Source organism: Bufo bufo, chromosome 6 (assembly GCF_905171765.1).
Source record: "Bufo bufo chromosome 6, aBufBuf1.1, whole genome shotgun sequence".
NCBI lineage: Eukaryota > Metazoa > Chordata > Amphibia > Anura > Bufonidae > Bufo > Bufo bufo.
In genome coordinates this window covers 27,386,488-27,399,616 of record NC_053394.1, presented here as the reverse complement: position 1 = coordinate 27,399,616, position 13,129 = coordinate 27,386,488, and the positions used below count along the sequence as shown (strand labels likewise).

Sequence of the window (13,129 nt, the reverse complement as noted above, 5' to 3'; positions counted from 1 at the left end):
AAATTTTGATCCATTCATCATGCGACATAAATAACGAGCTACTTACTTTTTTTTTCTGCTGAGCGGTACAATTCCAAATTCAGATTTTCAGTTAGTTTGTTTTTTTAAACACTTCCCTACCGCAGCATAACTTTATACGTCAAGGCGGTAGGCTCCTATCTGTAACCTGGCGTATAAAATCGTCGGGTTACATCGCAATCTGCCGGCGGCCCGTGCTGCTGCAGATCACTGTGACCATGCTGTCACTAGACAGCTGCAATCACAGGGAGAATGACCAAGACTATTGGGAGCGATCAGGCAGTGATAGATCCTTGCAGAAAGCATCTAACTCAGTGTAAAATGTAAAAGCCAGCAGGGAGCATTCTTTCTTATGTAAGAGCGCCACCTGCTGGCTATAAAATGAACTCTCAGTCTGAAGACAGTGAATTAACCTTCAACTGCCTTTACAGTGGCAGATCCAGGGGGGGGGGCAACGGGGCACAGGGAGATGAGCGCTTCCATTGTGGAAACGCTCATCTCCAGTCATCTGTATCGCCGTCCTCAGGACATTGATACAGATGCCTGTGCTGCGGCAGGGGAGGGAGAGGCGTGTCCCTTTCCCTTCCTCTGATAGGCTGCTGGCACTAGGCCGGCAGCCTATCAGAGGCCGGCGCAGGCGGCACGATGACGTCATCGCGCCGCCTGAGCCATATAGCGCAGGACACAGTCCGGAAGAGGCCTGCATCGCATCGCTGACATGGAGGTAAGTATGTGTTATTTTTTTATATATACAATATTATTAATGTTATTACTGGCACAGAGGGGCTGTTATTACTGGCACAGAGGGGCTGTTATTACTGGCGGGGGGCTGTTATTACTGGCAGGGGGGCTGTTATTACTGGCACAGGGGGGCTGTTATTACTGGCACAGGGGGGCTGTTATTACTGGCACAGGGGGGCTGTTATTACTGGCACAGGGGGGCTGTTATTACTGGCACAGGGGGGCTGTTATTACTTGCACAGGGGGGCTGTTATTACTGGCACAGGGGGGCTGTTATTACTGGCACGGGGGGCTGTTATTACTGGCACAGGGGGGGAGCTGTTATTGCTGGCACAGGGGGGGGCTGTTATTTCTGGCACAGGGGAGGGGTGTTATTGCTGGCACAGGGGGGCTGTTATTGCTGGCACAGGGGGGCTGTTATTACTGGCACAGGGGGGCTGTTATTACTGGCACAGGGGGGCTGTTATTACTGGCACAGGGGGGCTGTTATTACTGGCACAGGGGGGCTGTTATTGTTGGCACAGGGGGGCTGTTATTGCTGGCACAGGGGGTCTGTTATTACTGGCACAGGGGGGCTGTTATTACTGGCACGGGGGGCTGTTATTACTGGCACAGGGGGGAGCTGTTATTGCTGGCACAGGGGGGGGGCTGTTATTGCTGGCACAGGGGGGGCTGTTATTGCTGGCACAGGGGGGCTGTTATTGCTGGCACAGGGGGGCTGTTATTGCTGGCACAGGGGGGCTGTTATTGCTGACACAGGGGGGCTGTTATTGCTGACACAGGGGGGCTGTTATTACTGGCACAGGGGGGCTGTTATTACTGGCACAGGGGGGCTGTTATTGCTGGCACAGGGGGGGGCTGTTATTACTGGCACAGGGGGGGGCTGTTATTACTGGCACAGGAGGGCTGGGCTGTTATTGCTGGCACATGGGGGCTGTTATTGCTGGCACATGGGGGGCTGTTATTACTGGCACAGGGGGGGCTGATATTACTGGCACGGGGGGGCTGTTATTAATGCTGGCACATGGGGGGCTGTTATTAATACTGGTGCATGGGGGGCTGTTATTAATACTGGCACATGGGGGGCTGTTATTAATACTGACACATGGGGGGCTGTTACTAATACTGGCACATGATTGGGGGCACTATAGGGGCATCTACTGAGGCCACAAAGAAGGTGTATTTTATATGGGCGCTCTGTACAGTACAATTTTATACTGGGACACATTATGGTGGGTACTATGGGGAAGGGGGGAGAGAAGTACTATGGGATCATCTACAGGGGGCACTAAGAAGGGGTATTTTATACTTGCAAATTATGGGGGACACTGAGGGCATCTACTGGAGCATTTTATACTGGTACATTATGGGGGACACTAGGAGGAAGGAGGGTGTGGAGCACTATGGGGGCATTTACTAGGGGCACTATATAGGGGTATTTTATACTGGGACATTATGGGGGCACTATGGGGACATTAGCTCAACTGGGGGCAGTACAAGGGGGTATTTTTTGCACTGTCACATTATAAGGAGAATTATTTCTACTGGGGGGGCTTTATTACTCCCCCATGGAATGACCCCCTAGTAGCAGCACCAGCCTCTCCCTGCTCTGCTATCCCTCTGCCCCTTCTCCAAATCCTTATTATGAAATTTTTCTCATTAGGATAAAACACAACATCAGCTCCACCGAGCCCCCGGCCAAAGTGTTGAAGTGGCGTCCGAGATCCCCAAGGGCCAAGCCAAGTAATTGTAAGTTTTCATGTGAAATATGTTTGTTATACACATATAGCATACACTGTGTAGTCTGTTCTATAAACACCATTGTTTTGTGGCGGCGGACAGAAAAAAATCTGAAAGTGCCCCTCCCTAGACCAGGCTCTGTATCCGCCACTGGGCACATAAGGGATAATTCGCTTAAAAAAAAATACAAAGTAAAAAGAAAAATAATTTATAAAAAAAATGTATAAAAAGAGCAAAACTAAAAATTCAAAAGTTATAGCAATAGTTACTAGTATTAGCAATAGTACAGCCGACTACGTACACACCAATACAAACATCCTGCCCTTTTTTTGTTCATAAAAAAAAAAAAATATATATATATATATATATATATATAATATTTATATATATATATATATATATATATATATATATATATATTTATTAGTTTTAGCAATAGTATAGTGGAATTTGTGTGTGTAAAACATACACATGTCTTTTTTCTGCGTGAAATTTACAAACCTATATTTTTAATTTGCAAAAAGATGTAAAAAAAAAAAAAAACAAACCCTTAAAATGTCAAAATTTCTGTAAGATGAATACGACATAAAAAGTGACTTTGAAGGGGCTTGTAATGTTTTGGTGCTGTGCAAGATTTTTCTGGCAGTACAGTGCGATAGAACCAGCAATAAAAAAAATAAAAAATAAAGTTTTTATTGGGATATACAGTATATGACTGTTTGACAATTTTAATTCCATTTTGCTTTTGTTAACAGTTAAGAGTTAACTTTGTGGGGTAAATAAAGTATTAGTTTTATAGTGCAGGTAATGAAGAACACCATGATTACAAATATATATTTTTCATTATTGTTACTAAAGTTTTTTTTCAAAATGTGTTTTTGTTCCTGATTTTTTATTTTTTATATTTTAATATTTTTGCACATTTTATTGTAATATTTTTTCACACTTTTTCAGCCTCACTAAGGGACTTTAACACTTGGGGGCTTGACCAGTCTAATACTATAATACACTGCAATACTTCTGCATTAAAGTGTATTACAGTATGTCAATCAGCCTAAGGCTGGAGTCACATCATCGCCTTATTTTCCGTTTTTTAGATCCGTCAGAAAAACTGAAAAAAATTATCCTGTATAAAAAAAACTCTACTGCATGTAGGACTGTTTTTTTCCATCTAAAAAAATGGTTCTCAGACAGAAATCGCTAAAACGGGAGCAAAATGTGCATAACAGATGCACAGGATCCTTTTTTCTTTTTTTGTCAAAACGGAAATAGAAACGGTAATGTGAACCCAGCCTAAGGCTAACACAAATCCTCTAAGACCCTGCCAGAGTGTACAAAGGGTTCTTAAGGCCCCCTGCAGTCATGACAACATATCGTAACCCCAGAATTGCATTGCAGGGTGTTGGGGACAGTGTCTATGTCAAACCCCTTAAGGCAGGTTTACATGTCTCGATATAACAGCCGATTGTCAGGAAGGAAGCATTGCTTCCAGACTCATTTGCATGCAGTGATCTCCTTCATAGTATGAGGACGAGGGATCGCTATTGCAATTGCTCGTCCCCATATAGAATCATTGTTTCTGGTCAGCAGATCACTGTTTAGACAGTACGATCTGCTGACCAGAAACGATAATTGGTGTGCCTGCATGAACGACAGGATCACTAGATGAACAAACAAGTTTTATTGACCAAGGCATCTAAGGATTTACACAAATGGGGTTGGAGTTATCTCCAGTGCTGGCCATTGTAGCAGGATGTCAGCTGATGGGCTCAGTATAGAATGTTGCATTGAAAGGGGTTGTGCCACTAATGTAAATGTATCTTCCCCAACAGATATCGCTGTTATATCCCTTTCCTAAATACCACCATTTGTGGTCATGGCTACGGAAGAGAGCTAGTACCCTGAAGGACCGGGACCTAACTGAATGATGGTCTGCTTGCCCTAACTAAATGGCTGGAGGGGTGCCCTTAGCAATGCCGTGGGTAGGACTATAAGGGGGCATACCCTGAGGAATAGGGAAAGAAAAGGGGAGGGAGGGTGGGGCACCGGAAACGCACGCAAGTAAGATGAGGGTGTGCCTCTGTTTTATGGGTGCCTGCGCCCCTCCCACAAATGCAGGCTGACTTGTCAGCCTTAATCTATTTGTGGTCATGGCTACGGAAGAGAGCTAGTACCCTGAAGGACCGGGACCTAACTGAATGATGGTCTGCTTGCCCTAACTAAATGGCTGGAGGGGTGCTCTTAGCCATGCCGTGGGTAGGCCTATAAGGGGGCAAAAAACAACCAAGTAGAGTAGAGAGTACCTTTATTGTAGCTGAACAACTTACAACACCAAACTGCGAAAAGCCTTGGATATCTCGGCCTGGGGGTTTGGTATATAACGCGCAAAGCATTTTATGGATAACATGGCCGGGGACCTTATGCTTTGAAGCAGCGGATGCCACCCTAATACGGAAGGAGTGCCCTGAAATTACCTTGGGGTTGAAGCCCAAACCAGAAGCTAGGATACGAATGTGTGAAATGAACTGGGAAGCCGTGATGGCCCTGACTTTAAAAGGGAGCAAAGGACTGTCCGGGGCGGAGTCCTCCAAAACTGCCAGCAAACTCCTGAGGTCTTGAACTGGGCACCATGCATTGAAAGCCTGAAAATACTTTACCTCTACTGGTGGCCCCACCTGAGAAGTTTTGGAAGTAAGGAGGTATAGGGAGAAATGGTCGCCGCGCCATACCAGCTGACCCCTGGTTAAACCCTTGGTCCTGGCCGAAACGCTGGTAAATTCGCCGGGTCTTAAGAACCCGTAGAAACTAAGGTACATGGCAGCCTTGATGACTGTGCTGGAGTAGAGCCCAAAAGGAAGACCATCTAGGAAGGTGGAAAGCTTCCTAAAAAATTCCCCTGACACAGGCTGCCTGCTGGGGATGGCCCCTCCGCTACTCTTCTGAACACCCCTGAGTGTCGCCCTAACTGCATGGGACAGGAAAACCGACCTACTCTCTGGATCCTCCAACATGAAAAAATGCTGGACTCCGGCCAAGTATAACTTGATAGTGTTGAAGGACAGTTTGAGGTCAGTATGACAGTAATCTATGAAAGCTGTGATGTAAGTGGTCCTGTCAGTGTCCTTTCTTGGATGTAGAAGTGTGAAACTGTTGAAAGTGTTCCAAGCGGTTCTATAATTCCTGGCCGTGTTAACAGACAGAGACTTCTGCATCAAAGACTTTGCTGAAGAAATGAATGATTTTAATCCATTACTAGAGTTTGATACATCGGAGGAGGTAGCCCCACTCAGTCTGCCTCCGGCATGATCTGGAAAAAAGTATTGAAATTAAAACGAGACAAAGCATCTGTGGCGACATTACGTATTCCCTGAATGTGCCTGCATGACACATGGAAATTAAATTGCAGCGAGAGACAAACCAGCCTGCGGACAAAAGACATGATCTGGGGTGACTGTGATCTGCCCTTAGCGATGATATCAACCACTGTCTGGTTGTCGGTGATGAACGCCACGGAAGAATTGGCCCATTGTCTACCCCAGACCTGGGCCGCCGCCACAATTGGGTAGAACTCCAACAAGGGGGATGATTTCAATGCGGCTCTGGCCGATGAAACCTCTGATGGCCAGGCGCCCGCAAACCATTGATTTCCATAGATTGCCGCGAAACCCCCGGAGGTGGCGGCGTCCGAGAAAATCAAGGTAGATGCTGGCCCCAGTTGCGGAACGAACATGGAGACTCCGTTCCATTCGGCCAGAATATCCCTCCACATGGCCAGGTCGGCCATGGCTTGGGCATCTAAGGTAATGAGGCTGTCTTGCTCGGGAGCTGAGGGAAGTAGCTGCAGGAGCCTGGACTTGAAGGCTCTACCTTGGGGGCATGACTCTGGTGGCGAAATTTAGCATTCCTAGTAGGGACTGCAACTCTACCTTGACACACGTCCTACTGCCCTCCGCCTTTGAGATAGCATCCTTGATCTTTGTGAGCTTCTCATCTGGTAACCTGGCCTCCATTTTCTCTGTGTCCAAGATTATGCCCAGGAAGGTGATTACCGTCGCGGGGCCTTCTATTTTTGAGGGTGCCACCGGCACATTGAGGTTTGAAAACAGCTGGAGAAGAGCCTGGAGCTTGCTTGGCTTGCAATCTGGCCTTTCTATTAAAAGAAAATCATCCAGGTAATGGATGACCAGCGGACAGTCGCAGTGGTTGACCAAGATCCAGTGCAAAGCCTGCGCAAACTGGTCAAACAGCCAGGGACTGCTTTTGGAACTGAAAGTCAGGCGATTTGCAAAGAAGTACTGGTCTTGCCACTTGATGCCATAAAGCTGCGGCTGGATGGGCAGCAATTTGAAAGCGTCTGCAATGTCCGCTTTGGCCAACCATGCCCCCCTGCCTACCTGAAGGATGAGTTGAATGACCTCGTCTATGGAAGAATAGCGCATGGAAAACTCCTCAGAGGGGACTAAGGAGTTTAAGCTGGGTATGCTGGAGCCATGAGGTGCAGACAGGTCATAGATTAAACGTTTTTTATTAGTGAATTGTTTTGACACAATGTCTATGGGGTTGATTCTCCAGAGGTCAAACGGAACAACGGAAAATGGACCGATGAGGAACCCCTTCTCTAATTCTAACTTTATTAGAGTCCCCACCGGCTCAGGATCCCTGGTTGCTGACTGGAGGTTGGGACCCTTCCAAGTGGATTGTGGAAGAGCTACCAGACCTGTGTGAAAGCCGGTAGCGAACCCGGAGACCAGAAATTGAACAAACTGCGGGTTGTGATGGTTCTGCAGAAGGGATGCTAGTAAATCCAAGTTGACCCCGGTTAGTCAGGATGGCCTGGAGGACCCTTGAGGACAAGCCATTTGGGGGGTGAGCCCTGAAACATATAGCACATACGTGAAGGGCCCTACATTTATTATAGTAACAGGCGTTCTGGTTAAAATTGTTACACACCTGGCTGTTACCCAGGAAAACTATGGGCCACCCCAGCTTATCCGTGGTTGGGCCAGACCGTTGTAGAGACCCGGAACTACTGGGAAGGGTTCTGCCCTGGGACGTTGAGGGTCCTGCATTGGGGCACCAATCTGCGGAGTGGGCAATAGATTGGCAAGAGGCACACGCCGGGGCCTTGAGCCCCGCGAAGTGCCGGCAAATAAGCGCCATGTCCATGGCAGCCCAGTTTGTGATGTGTTGGAATTGGACCAGCGCGGCGGCAGCTTTGGCTGAAAAAGAGCGATGGTAGTCATGGAACGCTTGCCCACCGTACTTATGGCCCAAGTCCGTGACTCTGTAAAGGTAAGTGTCCAACTCCTCCCGCCTCTCAGGATGGACAGAGCAAATGACATCCCTGAATAAACTGAACGCGAGGACGAACTCAGTAATGGACAGCTTCTTGTTTAGGCGGGGATCCCTGGCCTTAAGGACGATGGACACGTCGCCGCAAGCGATTGTTTTGCTATCTATTGTGTTGTGAGTAGCTATTAGAATGGACGCTGGATTGACGTCTTTACCCTCTAAGATATCTTTTTTGATGTTGCTGGGGATGAAATGCGAGGGAGCTACTTCAGGCGCGCTTAGGACCCTACCTGGGGGAACGGGCCCTGAAGTGGAGGCTACAGGAAAGGGTGAAGCGGACCGGCCAGATGACCTGGTAGGACTCGACAGCCAGGAGTCTGGACTGCACATCCGAAACTGAGGAGGCAATGTTGTTCATCATAGAATGCAGCTGTGTCAGAGATAGTTGAAGAGTGGACATGGAGACTTTCTCCAAGTCTGGGGCTGCTGGTTCAGCCATCAGCAGTCTATATGATTCTGCCTTTCGGGCGGAAGCAGGGTGTTGATCCCTCTCCTGTTTAGTTCCGCAATTAACTTAGGAATTGTCCAACTCCTTAGAGATGAGGAGCTGGGCCGCTCGGATGCTGGTGTTTCAGGAATCGATAGGGCTTCCTCGATGTTGGAAGTATGCAACATACTGCAGCTGCGAGGTGACAAACAGAAAATTAATAGCTGAGCTGGAGGCCCTGTATTTCGACAGAGACACCCGAGCCATGAATGGTGGTTGAAGGAGAACTAGTGAGTGGGCAAGTGCCTAGTACTCTAAAACGGGCGCTACTGTGGAGAACCTGGCCAGACTAGAGCGTGAAATGACGTAAGGAAGCTACAAAGACGTGGCCCCAGACAGGGAGTTGGAAAACAGAAGAAAATGAACATCAAACCTGAATTCGTACCGAAGAAAGAGAATATGGATTGGAGTCTGAAAACATGACAGGCGACAGAAATAGTAATTAACAACGTGAACCTGACACGTAACGGGCAACAGAGATGAAAAATTATAAAACGTGAAACCTTGAGCGTGACAGGCAACAGCGAAGAATGTGAGCCTGAAGCGTAACAGGCACCAGATAAGGCAAATGACAAACATAAGCCCGAACGTAATAGGCAATAGACATGGAATGTTATAAATGTAAGCCTGAGGCGTAACGGGCAACAGATGACAAATTAAAAAACGTAAGCCTAATACGTAACAGGCAAAAGACATGGTATGTTATAAACGTAAGCCCAAAGCGTAACGGGCAACAGATGATAATTTTAAAAACGTAAGCCTGAAACATAACAGGCAACAGTCATGGTATTTTATAAACGTAAGCCTGAAACATAACAGGCAACAGATGGCAAATAATACGTAAGACTGAAACGTAACAGGCAACAGACATGGTATGTTATAACGTAAGCCTGAAACATAACAGGCAACAGATGGCAAATGATACGTAAGCCTGAACCGTAACAGGCAGTAGACAAGGTATGTTGAAACGTAAGCCCGCAGTGTAACAGGCAACAGATGGTAAATAATACGTAAGCCTGAAACGTAACAGGCAACAGACATGGTATGTTATAACGTAAGCCTGAAGCGTAACAGGCAACAGATGGCATTTGAAACGTAAGCCTGAAACGTAACAGGCAACAACATGGTATTGACAGACGTGAGCGTGAAGCGAACAGGCAACGAACATTGTGGTACGACAATGAAGTGAACCTGCAACGTGACAGGTGACAGACATGGTGACTACAAAGGGAGCCTGAAGCGGGCGACAATATTAATGGAAGTTGCCAACCCTGGGGAGGTCAACCGTGACTGGCAGTGACATTACTACGTTGGACTAAGAGACGGAATGAGTGTGTGGTTGGAAAACTGATGTATTTACCGAAAAATGTCCTCAGATGTAGCAGAGTGGAATAGGCGGCGGTCGGCTCAGACGGAACTGTTTGAGAGAACCTTGGCTGACGATATGTAGCTAGAACAGTAGAGCACCCAGGGTCTGCAAAATAATCAATATAATGAGGGGGGCACGTAAATGTCCAGAGACCGCGCCATTTATTTCCCACCCATGACCTAGGGATCCTGCTGTATCCCTGTAATCTTATGGAAATTGTCCTGTCATGCTATCAGTAACCCGTATCTACCAACTAAAGGACTGATGTATGGCCAAGTGCCAGCGGGACGTGGTGTGATATCTATGGAGTTATTGTAATTCAGACACCAGGCTGAACCAGCAAGGGGCAGCTGATAGGACACGATGCGGAGTGGTATCATGTGACTGCTACAGTGTGTTGTTAGGGGTTTATTATTTTTTATTTATCTTTTTTTTATCCTTTTTTTTTTTTCAAGTGGCATCCTTCCACGCTGGCGTGCCCGACCAGCCCCGTGAAAGCAGCCCGCCGCATCACTGGCTCCGCCCCCCCCACTGGAGTGTGCAGGGCAAGAGATGACCAGCGACGCGACGGGAGCTGGAAGGAAGCGCGGACCGGAGCTGAGAGAGGGAGCGGGCCACGTGACAGCAGGGCGGGATGCCAACTGGGACGCCACGCGGTTGATCCTCAGGCCTGACGTCCCACGTGACCCCCCTGCGCTGGAAGCGAGAACCATGGTGGAGCCCAGCCGGGAGTAGGTGAGTGACTGAGGTTACACTGTGCTGTGGTGGGGGAACGAAGGAGGCGGAGGTTGGTGTTACTTACCCGGCAGGTAGGATGAAGAAGACGGTGGACCAGAGGGACCCGACGGGCCCTACTTACCTGACGAGCTGCGCTGCTGCAAAGGGCGTGACATCCGTGGCGGGAATATGGCACCGGAAACGCACGCAAGTAAGATGAGGGCGTGCCTCTGTTTTATGGGTGCCTGCGCCCCTCCCACAAATGCAGGCTGACTTGTCAGCCTTAATCTATTTATCAAAACTGCCTTATTCTAAAGTTATGAGCCCTCCACTGCACCCTGTGTCACATCTTTTTTGATATTCAATTGTTGTAGGTTATGTCCTGCATTGCAGCCTTGTAATGTAGAACACCCAAGTGTCATTGGTAAGGATGTGGGGCGTGGTTATTGTCACATGATCTGCTGACACATCTCACTGCCCTAAGGCATGATGGGACAGCAGACACATGACAAACCAGGAAGTAGGATTCAAGCATCATTCAAGAAAGAACTGCAAATTAGGTAAATCTGGAAAAAAATAAAAATCCAATAAGAAATGCGAGCTAGAGTGATTTATGGGCATCACGGTGGCTCAGTGGTTAGCACTGGTGCCTTGCAGCATTGGGGTCCTAGATTCGAATCCAACCAAGGACAACATCTGCATGGAGTTTGTCTGTTCTCCCCGTGTTTGCGCGGGTTTCCTTCGGGTACTCCGGTTTTGTCCCACACTCCAAAGACATACTGATAGGGACCTTAGAATGTGAGCCCCAATGGCGACAGTTGGATGCTAATGTCTGTAAAGCGCTATATAAGTGCATAAATATAAAATGTGGCTCCTCCACCTAGATAAATACACTTTAGAGTGAAAAGTAGTTTATGGCACAACCCCCTCCGCTCATGATGTAATAGTACATCCTCTGCACTGTCCTGTGTCTGTCTATAAGACAACTGGCTGTATTAGGGGATAAAGGAAGCCTCAGCCCTCAGCCACTCTCCAATTAAAGGGACACTGACAGGCCCGATATACATATTTAGTTATTCCTATGCAGTCATAGGTCTAATAAAGTGTATTACAATCACATAAGTGTACCCCCTGTCCGCATTTTAAACGATGTAAAAACAACTTTATAATCATCTGTCAATCACCTTCCTTTATGTCCAAGGGGCGGTTTTTCCCGAGCCGACGCAGGCGCAGCAGGAGACGCAGGCATTGAATAAGGGACGCAGGCGCACTGTGAGTGAGGGTGCCGGGCAAGTTATCCGGCGCACGCGCAGAAGGTACAAGTGAGTTCAACGCACGCGTGCGCCGGATAACTTGCCCGGCACCCTCACTCACAGTGCGCCTGCGTCCCTTATTCAATGCCTGCGTCTCCTGCTGCGCCTGCGTCGGCTCGGGAGGATCGGGGACTGTAAAAGCCGCCCAGCCAGTGAATAATACTGAGCTGGGCGGCGCTAGGAAGCGACAGTTGAGGCGCGGCTGGGCACAAAGGTAGGAGTAAAAACGCCCCTTGGGCATAAAGAGATGTGGTAAAACCGCCCCTTGGGCATAAAAGAAGGTGATTGACAGATGATTGTAAAGTTTTTTTTACATCGTTTAAAATGCGGACAGGAGGTACACTTATATGATTGTAATATACTTTATTAGACCTATGACTGCATAGGAATAACTAAATATGTTTATCGGGCCTGTCAGTGTCCCTTTAAGATGAAACTGATCACTCTCTAACCAATTAAAGCTTTACCCAGACTCTTAGACATTTTTCAGCAGTATGGGTCCATCTCAAACATTAAAGTTAATTACTCTAAATCAGACCTATTGGATATATCACTCCTGCCCTCTCACACCTTACTGTGCACTTCCTCTCCCTTCTATTGGGCAGACAAATCTATTATTACCTGGGAATATAGATTCCTTGGCAGCTAGATGACCATTACCCCTTAAACTTCAAACCACTTTTACAAAAAATTTCCTGCCTCTTGAAGAAATAATAATTTCCCTTTCCTATCATGGATCGGACGCAAGAACTTAAAACAAGAGGAAAGAGTTACCGTATTTTTTCCCATTAGTACTTTATTACTTCCAGATGCTACCCATGCATTTCCCCAAACTGTTCTTCAATACTCTTAGGAAGATGTTCTCTTTTTTTCCTGTGGAAGGGTAGCATGCCCCGCTTATCCTATAAACTACTTTCAAGGGAAAAAAAATGTCACAGTGGTCTTGGGCTTCCAGCTGTCCGACAGTATTACACTGCCATTAACCTCCAAAGATGGCTAGATCTATCCACCTCCAACACCTCAGACTCCATTCAAGAGTTAGATTTTGTCATTCTTGATTCCTGTCCCACAGAAAAGTTGTAGCTGCCTAGAAATACAAATCTTCAGGCGCTTACTAACACAATACAACTCCTAGATGGGACAAACCCAGACACTCAGCATATACACAGATATAATACAAAAATGTATATCCAAAAATGTATCTTTATTGAAATCGATAAAACAAATAAATAGATGCATAAATTGGCAAAGACAGACACAACCACAAAATACATTGGGACATCAAGTTATAGCATTGCAAGTAGTGGAATAGGTGGGATGGAAAAACAACTATAAATAAATACAAAATCAAACCATGTGGCTCCTCCACCTAGATAAAAAACCATGATTCAC

At 47.0% G+C, this 13,129-nt stretch overlaps 1 protein-coding gene and 1 long non-coding RNA gene across 2 annotated transcripts in view; one reads left to right on the top strand and one right to left on the bottom strand.

The window, feature by feature from the left end:
• Positions 1 to 13,129, top strand: part of LOC121003986 (killer cell lectin-like receptor subfamily G member 1) — a 187,214-nt gene that overhangs the window by 25,396 nt on the left and 148,689 nt on the right. The gene's annotated exons all lie outside the window — the stretch shown is intronic.
• Positions 54 to 2,803, bottom strand: LOC121003995. The gene is made up of 3 exons (XR_005779638.1): positions 2,739 to 2,803; positions 2,600 to 2,609; positions 54 to 166 (listed from the first exon to the last, which is right to left on the bottom strand). It is a non-coding gene; the product is annotated as an uncharacterized LOC121003995 (long non-coding RNA).